Source organism: Etheostoma spectabile, chromosome 4, assembly GCF_008692095.1.
Source record: "Etheostoma spectabile isolate EspeVRDwgs_2016 chromosome 4, UIUC_Espe_1.0, whole genome shotgun sequence".
Lineage (NCBI taxonomy): Eukaryota > Metazoa > Chordata > Actinopteri > Perciformes > Percidae > Etheostoma > Etheostoma spectabile.
The window spans coordinates 22,532,846-22,544,005 of record NC_045736.1 but is presented as its reverse complement, the minus strand read 5'-3'; the positions used below and the strand labels follow the sequence as shown (position 1 = coordinate 22,544,005).

Genomic DNA, 11,160 nt, shown 5'->3' with positions numbered 1-11,160 from the left:
TTTATGATTTCCACTGATTTTCAAACAGCAAGCCTGACATGGGTGCTGTGGAGCCAAATAAATCCCTGTTGGCAGAACAGCTTGATCCAGAGCTGGTGCCACACTTGGAGACCGCCCAAGTCGCGAGACACGGATCAACTCTCCATGAGCATAAACCTAACCCACAAACTTTACTACCAGTTACTCTACACAAATCAACAGTCAACAAACTTACAGGATATGCTAATTCTAAGGTTATTCGTATTGTTTTTTTTGGTGTGGCTTTTATTGTTGATTGGTTTGTACTCTGTAGCCACACAAAGGGTAAAATGTATAACTGTCTAACGTGGATTGGACTGGAATATTTAGGGCATTTTTGTCGTAAACATTTTTTTTTCTCCATTTTGAAGGCTACACAGTGCTGGCAGGAGATTTAGAAAGTTTAAAAGCAGTGTACAACACACTGTAGCTCTAGCACAATGCTGACTGATAGATCAGGGAATGTAGGGGATAAATGTCTGATACACATGTGATAAACAACACAGAGGGTACTTAGCTTATTCATATGTTTTCTAAATTGTGAGAGGGGTAGGCACAATATTTAGTTCAGTTTTGGTATTGCTATAATCTGTTTTTGACATTGAGTTATTTGTTGATATTGACTCATTGACTTATCTGTTGCAGTTGAATTCCTAGAAGCCTAATACTGGAAAACCAAAATAAAGATAAATTAAAAATAGCAAAAAACGATTAGATAGAAAATGGGGTAGAAAAGTGCAATTTTACCATAAAAAAACATTTATTATTTTAAGGAAATGGTGCTTGAAAGGCAGATTATGTTATATCATATATATGACAATCTCTGTAATCTGTAAAGAGCTGTAGGCTATTTTCTTTACAATCTGCACCCTATCTAGGCCTATCTATTGTTTTCAGAAGTAAAGACCGATTAGGTGGATGAGGATATATGAAACCGGATGGGGCCTCTTCTCTTTTTCCCCTCTCTCCTTCGTATCTGTCGCCTTTACTGTTTACATTATAGACACACCCCTGACCTTCACCCAGCCCCCCCCCCCCCCCCCCCAACACACACACAGAACCCACCATTTATCACATAGAGCTACTTGTGCACACAACCTCGAATGAACAAATGCCACCTAAAAAACAAGAAAAGGGGATTTCATCTTGGTGAAGTGCTGCAGTGTTTGATCGCGTAGAGGAGTTGTTTAATCGTCTATCTTTAGCATAGACTCGGCCATCTCTCATGGATTGAAAGTGTATGGCAAGATCGCCATGCAGCGGCATTGCTTTCCAGCCTACCACTGTACTGCAGAGTAGACACACCCCTCCAATGCACACGCCTAACTGCACACATCTGAAAGAGAACAAATCAGTCAAAGAAAAAAATGGAGCAAAATGCATTTAATGAAAGATTTAGGGACCGGGCATAGCTCATGCTATTATTTCAACTGCGTGATATCGAAGGTGATGTTGTGGCGTATTTCAAATATAGGGCTCAAAGCCTGTAGCAGCAAAACAAAGACAATCCGCTGCAAAAGACATACAGGATCAACTGGACTATTTCCACCTATTGAGACACCACACGTATCTAATGTTAGCGCAATAATCACCCACGCGGTGTCCATTGATTCGGAGATTAGAGTCAAACGATGTTGCTTTAAACCTCACGCGGTCAAAGTTGTTTACCTCTTCCTTACCTCTGACGTAACGACACACCCCTGTTTTAGGGGACAGCCCTCCGCCTTATGGGCACCAAAGCGGACCAAACGAAACCGGTCTGGGCCGAAATGTCACCAACCATAACACGGGAGACATGACGAGCCCACCTGTGATTGGTTAACGGAGGGGCTGGGGGGAAATCCCTCTTTTCCGTAGAGGTCCTGTAGAGGAGGCGGTGCATAACAAAAAGTAATGACCATCTATTTGGGTCTTGAAGAAGGAGGGCTATTTCACGTCGGACTAGCGTATGTGTGATTGAGATTTCTTCATGTTCGTGCGTACGTTTGCCCTTCATTGATATATCGTTGCGTTTCAGCCATTTTTTTGTTGGATGTTCGTTGGTCGCGTTCGCAGATCGATTATTAAGCTGGCTGAACTTGGTGCTGCGTTTTAGGGTTAACGCGACCAGCTAGCCACGTTGCTAACGTTAGCTACTACGAGCGCTGCTGTGTGAGCCAATGTCTGGAAGGGCGTACGAGTTTGACGTTTTCTCACCAAGTCTCCTCACATTTTGAGTTTAGTACAACGCGGTCCTCTCTCCTCAAAGCTGAACCGCCCAGTCAACATGGAGGGGACACACTTTGAAAGAGCATGAACACGACGACAAACGGCGACTAAAGAGGATTAAAAGCAACTCTGTCTTGATGGGGAAAAGTTGAGCTGAGGTATGAAACTCGCATGCACATGAGGAATGCTAGAGTAGATATTTGAGTTTTCGTAATTTCTGTTGCTCAAGACCACATAAAAAAGTTCATCACCGTTTAAGTCTGTTGTTTTATCAGTGCATTTGCCTTCACACTTGCCTTACTGCTGTATATGTGATGATTGCAATTGATTGTGTATGTTGCTGTAGAAAGTAATTCAATGTTGCATAAACAGAGCAGCTGCAGGTCAGCTACAACGTTATAGGCCCACTCAGTGACTTGCGACATGCCATTTGCTTTTGTTTTGGACAGGATTAACAACTTGGGATAAACTGAAAAACGGTTTCAAGTCTTCCTTGTGTATAAGGGCATGCAAAAACCTCAGGTGAGACATTTTTCTTTTGCTTTTGGTTTTAAGGCGTACCCCGTTTAACGTTATATTGATACATTTTTGGACAGATTTCATGGGATTGTTGCAGTGTCTTGATTTCAAAACTATAATACTTTGACATACATTCACAAGAAATCTCTTAAGAATAAGATAGTATAATCCATGAACTAGTATCAACATTGCCATTAATACAAATGTACTATCAGTATATCAAAGAATTAAATAAATAAATTGAAAATGTCAGGTTAATTTGACCTGTCCATTTGTGACACCTTCTTAAGCCAAAGGCCGGAGTTAAAGGGCTGTGTTATGAAAAATGCACAACAGAAAAGGAATTTATAAATACAGTCCAAGGTGTTTTTCTGTCCACGTGAGAACATTATATCACACAGCTACCGAGTGAATATTCTCCCCATACATTTTTAATATTACTACTAGCTAGTTAGCCGCAGCTAATGTCTGTGAAATATCAACTCAGATTTTTTATTGGATTAGCACGTGTTAAAGAAAGAAAGGATAAGCTGCAATTTATGTCCTTATTTATATTTTTACACCTTAAACACTCAATTCCTAGTTGTAGAGAACTGAGGCACTGGCTAATAACGATATAATTAATTACTACAAGCTTCTTGTCTTTCTTGCATCTGAAATGTAAACAGCCTCCAGCTCTTCTCTCTCTGCTGCTCATCACTTCAAAGTAAATCTGATGTGGACCAAATACATCTAATAGCAAATTAAATTAACAACAACTTGAGATCAATGGTCACACATGTTCTGAATTCATATCATTTAAAGATATGTGTAATAATCATGTTATTTGGGCCAGAACGGGAGACTCTACCCAAATGAGGACCACATATGCTTCAGTTTTTGAATACTTTTTCAATTCATTTGTCAGTACAACTAAGTGTGTACATGTGATAAAAAGATACCAAATGGGCATGGTTGGTGTCTTTATTGACTTTAACTGTAGCAGATTGTTCATGGAACTGTGTGCTGTGGTGATGGTACAGTCCATTAGGTCTCCTGCACAGTGAAATACCCTGCCCCCACCCCCCTTTCGTGACTCCAGTAATTGGTCGCTTCCTCTCACATGTAACCCTATAGAAAGAGGCTGCTGTACTTAACTGTAAAGACCCTCCTGTATGTACATCTGTACATGCGTGCTGTTTGCTACATATGTTCAGTTGCCTTTGAGGCTAATGAAGTGTTAAGTTCCCCCTAATGTCTTTAGGTCCTCAATTACCTCCCTTGGTTAATAATTTCTAGGCTAAACACATCACACTGGTAATATTTGTTATATATGTAACACAAGCCATGCAGAAAAATATCTTCTTGCAAAGAAAAATATAAGTCACTATATGATACAAGTACAGTGGATGTATGTCCAGATTTCTTTTTAAAATAAATTTCAGTGTATGCAGTGGATTATGGATGAAATCGTAGTAAACATGTGTTCACCTTTTCAAAAGCTTTCTATTGTTTCTTATAAAATTATTTCAAAGTATTTTCTGAAAGGGAGACAGCTTTTTACGGAGGTTATCTAACTTTGACTTGTGAGCTAACTGCATTTGTATCCACATCACCCACATGTATGTTGCTGTCCGGTACTGTCCAGTTGGCTCTGTGCGTGCACGATCTGTGTGCTTGAGAATTGTGCATTCTCTGTCAAATTCGGCATAGACATAAACAGGACTTTCTGTGTGTGTTGGAGAAGTCCTCTCCCTGCCTCGTCTCTTTCCCCTCTCCAGAGTCCAGCAAGGGGCCCAGCATAAGGGGGCAGGCTGCCGTCACTGCCTCTCTCTTGCCTTGCAGGCCAGCACTGGGGCCTGAGCAGGGGGGAAGTGGTGGAGAGACTATAGCGTTGGACACAGGACATGTGACCCCCCATCTCTTCCACCCCAGTTTAGCCCATCCTGTGTGGGGCACAGGTCACCTTGTCATGTGCTATTACTGCTGCTGTAACATTCTCCCTGTGATCATAGGAAGAGAGCATGAGATAGACCCGTGGAGGCTGTGTGAGGGAGAATGAGAGAGGGAGAGGGAAGCGAAGGGAAGGTACAGGACTGGACTAGTCTGCTCAGCCAGTTGTTTAGCTGAATTACAGACTCAGTTGTCTGTTTTGTTGTTAGGTCCACATTGTCTCTTTTTGTCCATTGTTCTCTTTCTGTTCTCTCCATGTTTTTTTTTCTTAGGCAATTTCTAAACACAAAGCATATTTGAATTACATTTCTGCCACAAATCCCAGATCATGTTTTCTTTTAATGGTGCCTTTTTTCTTCACTTCCTCGTCCTTTTAAATTTCCATTTATCACCCAAACGTTTTTTGCCATTATTGTGGGCCTAAATGTACTTCTATGTGTGAATCTCAAGTCCATGTATTTCCATTGTAGCCCAGCTCTCTCTGCAGCCCGGGTCATTCCAGATCTGATTTGTTTTGTCTCTTCTGTACTTGTAGTGACCCAGTCTGAGGTATGCAATAAAACACATCACCTTATGTTATCTCCTTTCTCCCTCCAACCATCTCTACATTTCTCCATTATGTCTATCTATCTATCCAGCTCTCATTTTTCTCTTTAAGAGAAACTTTTGGCAGCATGGAATAATTTTAGAACCATTTGTGGGATTGCTTCATGTGATGTAGACGGAGGATGCTTATTGGACTGTCAGACAGGGCCTCCTACTCGCACTCAGGCGTTCCACAGCAATCCCTCTCTTTCCTCCAGCGCTGTTATAAGTCTGGATGTGATTCCGACTCTGACTCTTTATGTGTTGGGATGTGGTCTGTAAGCTCATTGCTGACATTCTTGGAACGTGATGCCAGAGGTTTTTTTATTTCCTTCTTTCCCCTTTCTCTATTGCACGTCTGTGTGCAGTTAAAGTGATCCCTCTTTGAAATGCTGTCTGGACCCTTCTTTTTACCCACTTTGTTACGTCTTGCACTTTCTCAATCACATTTCTTTTTAATGCCCAGGCACTAATAGCACTACTTAATTAGTTTTGTTAGATGGTGGGTGCTGGTGGACAGTGCGTTTTTATGATCCCCTAATATTGACTTTGATGAAAGTTAATCCAATACCTGGGCTGCGGTCCAAATCTTTTTTTTACAGCTGAGTTTCAACCTGTATCTTTTTTGTAAAATAACCAATGGCCTGTATTTCCTGTTTGGTAATCACATAATCTGACAATGGAGGAGCTCGAAATTAAATGGCGAGTTGAACAGGAGATAAGCTACTTTATGAATTGTATTGGACTTCTGCCATGGTACACCTTGGCACCTCCCTGTATGAATATCTCACAGCAACTAAAACTGCAGCAGTAATACACAGACTCCCAAATTACCATATTCCAAGAAATGCTCTTATTGTGCAATGTCATCGGCATGAAATGTTACTATTCGTCATATTAGCACTTACCAAGTTTGGTGGTGTGTTCCTCAGGTTCACACCATCTGTAGTTGAGACTTAATTACCCGCTGATTGACATCTAATGTCAACTAATTAGATTGTGCAAATTAGACGTTGGGACACTGGAATGCAGATGGTGCCAACAGTTTACACTGATAATTGTGACACAGGTTGTGTCATTTCATGCAAAAATTGGTGGAGGATTCCCTCAACTGCACCCAAGTTAAAAGTTGGCCAGATGTTCAGTCATAAATATTTAATCACTGGACTTTTAATTTAGTGTAGGTTAAGCGCAAGTTTCGAAAAATATTCTTTTATACGACAAGAGTGTTTTTTCAGACATGTTGATCTTAATTTAGTCCAGACCACCAAGAGCACTAGACCATTAATCTTTAGAATTGATGACCTATCAAATGTTTAATGCTTCTGCAGACAGTGTCCTGTCTTTAAATCCAACCTGGGACCCGTCAGTCCCTGGATTATGTGACACACACGTGCCATTTCTGGCATAATGTGAATAAATCAAAGGAGGAAAAGATGAGTCACTGCTTCACTGCATGCTAAGTAGCACTTGTTCTGCCTCTGCTATTTTGTTGGGTAAAAATAAAGGGAAACTCCCTAGCCTTTCCTCCAGCTATTCCACCAAAATTAGGGTAATGTCTTTATTTTGCAGCTTTCACCACCCAGTTGAAATGACACGCTAGAGTCAGGTCTGCGGTGCTGCACATAATTACAGCAGGCCTCATCTCTTGCTCATCAACCACTGCCGCTGTGTAACTCAGACTCCCAAACCCCGGGCTTACAGTACTCATTGCTTTTCCTACTTTTGCCCCCTCGATTTAGCAGAGTTCATCAATTACTTTTTACATAAGGGTTATTTATGGGGGGTGGGGGGGGGGGAATCTCTGGGCACCTCACGATTCGATTCAGAGGCCAACAATTCGATTCTAAACCAATTATCAATGCATCTCGATGCAACAATTGTTTTATGTACATTTCCATGCTTGATTTAAAAAATATAAATACGTATCTTATTTTTATAAATCTAAAGTAGATTTTGACATATACAGTATTTTTCAAGTTTCAGTGAAATGTATTTTGTAGTCATTCCATGCTTAAGCCTTAACAGGCTTGTGAAAGTCACCTTCTCTCACAGTAATCTTCCATGTCAGAGGCTCAGTTGTGTTTAGAGGTGGAGAATTGGCTTCTTAGAACATGAAACATGAGGTGGTTGGCTGTAATGTGATAAAGTAGATAAACAGCCTTTACGTGTTTTGCCTAATTATTTTATAATTATTTTTGCCTAATTATTTTTTTTGGGCCATTTTTGTGTTGATTTTTATTCACCCTCTTGCCTAAAGTCTAAGTTGTTGTCCATTATCTTGCAGTCCCTCTGTTTTCTGATTTGTACATGTCTGGAGACTTTTAAATAAAAATAAAAACATTTAAATAAAATTTAATAATCGAATATTGACTTAGCAGAATCAAGCATTGAATTGATTTTTTTTCTTTTTTTCTCCCACCCATAGTTATTTATTTATTTAATTGCAGACCAAATGGTGCATATCTTACATTACGAGATCAATTCTTCTCTCAGCTTCTACCTGTTAAGAATAATGATATTGTCAATACTTTTAACTAGAGCTGAAATTATTAATCAGTAAATCAAGTAGTAAAAGATGAAAAAATAATTGAATTAGCAAAGTCAAATATGCCAAAAATTTCATAGTAGCAGCTTCTCACTTCACGTTGGTATCATTGTAATTGAATATATTTGGGCATTGGGCTGTTGGCCAGACAACACAAGACATTAGGGCTTCAGGGAATAGTAATTTCCCCCAATTTTGTTCCATTGTAAGGTTCAACTGAGGAAGTTATCATCAAAATAATCCAACATCCTTATAAACCCCAAAACCGGAATATCTGTCCTGGTTTTCATTGTTAATGCTCATTGGGTGAGCAAGGGGGTGTGGTGGCTGTCAATAAAATCTGTGTCTTGAACCTAAAAGTCTTAAAGACTAACATACACTTGCATTAAGATTAAATGTATTAATACCAGTCATTGTCATACATACCATTTTGTTGGCCAACCAACAGATTTTTCATTGTCACATGGACAAGGGTAATCACACAAATACAAACAAAATCCGCTCCTTGATTTAAAAAAAAAAAAAAAAGGAGTAAAGCCACAGACCAACCTATTTATGAGATAAGTCATACTAAAAATGTGATTCCTACATAAATAGCAAACCTTTTTCCTCTGTAACTTCTCAAGATGAGAGGCTGTCAGATATGAGACATTTAGTATTTATATTTAGCCAGTAATTGAAGTGCTCATAACTGTGTATTTTTAGCCATCTTTTTAGATGACAAAATCAGACTGTTTGTGTTGACTTCTTCTTTCTGGGCTATTGCTGAGTGCCGCTCCTCATACCATCCCTTTTGTCACAACCACCAACAACAGCCAGCAGGTTATGCCTTGTGACACAGAAAGCCACTGGGATAAAGAGGTCACCCCTCCCCTACTCGCTGTATAAATCCATATTGGTTTTTACTCCATCTTTCCAGCGTCTCCTTTTATCAGAATCAAAATCAGAATCCGCTTTATTTGCCAGGTATGAGGACACGTACGAGGAATTTTTCTTTGGAGCATTGTAGCTCACACTGTGCTTACACACAAAACAACCAAAACAAAAAAATATTCCTTTTCCAGGCTCTTAAATGTTAATACTTTCTGGTTTATTTACTCCTCCATGACAATAAACAATTTTTGAGTTGTGGATGAAACAAGACACTTGAAAACGACAGCTTGGGGTTTGGAAGACACTGATCAACACTTTTTTTGTGCCATTTTCTTATATTTTATAGACCAAACAACTAATTGCATATTTAAGAAAATAATCAGTGAAAATGATTGTTAGTTACAGCCCTACTTGTTACAGTCTACATGCACACTTATTATACCTGAAGGTGAAAAAGGCATAGTAATTGCCTGTAATGGATAAATCAGTCCTATTTTTTCATCCTTAGACTTAACGCCAACATATGAGACATGAGTAATATCTCACATTTTTACTGAAGTGACAGATTTGATTGATGCTGCCAAAGAAGACACAATATGTTAATCAGTTAAGAGTGAGACATTCAGTAGAAGCCCAAAGCTCAAAACCTGTTCCATGGCTTTGCCTGCCCGGTCACAGGAATGAGTACAGATCTGGTCTAAACCTTGTGCATTATTTAACACGCTCTCAGTACTACTGTGTATTTAGTGTAATGGCCTGTCAGAGCTGAATGCAATCACATAGGACTGACATTACTGATCAGTTGATGATATGGTACAGTAATTGGGTGTTTTCCCTGTTGGTTTGCAGTGAGTGATGAGTGTGAATGCCTGGTGGGATTAGTTTGCCTAAATGCAGTAGAGTAGATTTTTTTTGTTTTACAAGGGGCAAGTATTGTGTAACTCACCTCACCAAACGTCAGCAGGACTCCAGAATGTCTTGTTTAAAGAAAAAAAAGAAATTAACTTACTATGATTTATGTTTTTGTTCTTACATAGAAGTTGTTTTTTCCCATTAAATCTGTTTTTATCAAAAGGTAGAATATGTAGCAGCATTTAAATTTGGCCCTAATTTCATCCTAAGAGCCAGAGACAAAAAGAGAGAGAGCACAGCGGTGGTCGAGCATGCTAGAGAGTGAATGAAGAGAGGGAGCGCCATTTAGTGAGGACAAAGCCGTTGTGTTCTTTTTATTTTTTATATTTGAACACAAAAATGTTAACATGACACAGTAACTACTATATTTAAGACCATTAAAACTAAATAGACAATAAACCATACAAGCATATGTATAAATGACACCATAAGTCCATCATACTGTACATGTCTTTCCTCAACACAAAGTTGTTTCCTCCAGAAAGCTCAGGTTCTTTTCCAATTTTCTAGTATAGACATCCATTCTGTCAAACTTTTTTTTTCTTTTTTCTTTTTCTTCTCTTTTCTCAAAGGATGAGACCCTAGCCAAAACGATCATTTTCTAGTTGTTTCATGGCGGTTACTTTTAAATGCATCCAAACCTCCGTAAAATGGTGCTGCATTTTCAGATTATAAGTGAATGCATATCTATTACTCTTTTTGTGTGGGTCGGTTAAACGGACACACAGGCAAACAGCAGTACAAAGCAGCACATTCTTGCAGCAGAGAAGAGGGAGAGTAGCAGAGAAACAAGCGCTATGAGATGTTGAGGGGTGTGGCAAAACAGTGGTTGGCTGCGCACCCTGCACACTGTTATTGGCTGAGAAATACACAACCCAGATGGAGCCCAAATGATCTGCTGATGCCCATAAACATCCCGTCTTCACAAAAATAAGAAGAAAATTGAAAATCTAGCCAGAGGGCTGGGTCTCTGCAAATACAGACAAAGCCACACATGTCTAGTGGGTCAAAAATGATGATTAAGAGGGATTACATTTGTATTAGTCTATGCATTGTCGTTTTGGAAAATCTTGCATTTTATGCCTTTTTAAAGATCCATGACACTCCTACCCGGAAGGAAGGAAGTTTGGTGAAACTCAATTACAGAAAACTGTATGTTTGTGGCACTATTTGGAAATATCCTGTTCAGGTGTGCTGCACTTCATTTTTGGTGCTTTTATACAAACTCCAATTAGCGTCTGAGGCTTGGTCAGCAGGGTTACTTACATTTTGTAGGCAATGTGGAGTGTGAGGGCTTAAAATGTAAACCTGTAAAATTCCTAAAACCTAGGAATATTACATCACCTTAATAGCAAGTGTTATTGTATAGTAAATAGCCGAGAAGGCTTATCTTTATTACTGCAGCCGTTCTAGCCTGGTATGTCGTTCTGAGGAACCTTTGACTCATGTGTACCATACCACTGTACAAGTGATGTGTGAGACGGTTGGTGGGAGAAGGAAACAAGTTGAGACAATTGGGAAAAACCGGAGAGTTTAGGACACCCTTGCCTATTTTGTCACTGTAG

The 11,160-nt window shown here is 39.5% G+C and overlaps 1 protein-coding gene across 1 annotated transcript in view; it reads left to right on the top strand.

Annotated features, from left to right (window-relative positions):
* The first annotated feature begins 1,885 nt into the window (after positions 1–1,885).
* LOC116688051 (vitamin D3 receptor B) overlaps positions 1,886–11,160 on the top strand; it is a 30,321-nt gene continuing 21,046 nt past the window's right edge. The window contains exons 1-2 of the mRNA XM_032513830.1: positions 1,886–2,384; positions 2,676–2,748. The gene's annotated coding sequence lies outside the window, so the exon portion shown is untranslated. The remainder of the gene's footprint in view (positions 2,385–2,675; positions 2,749–11,160) is intronic.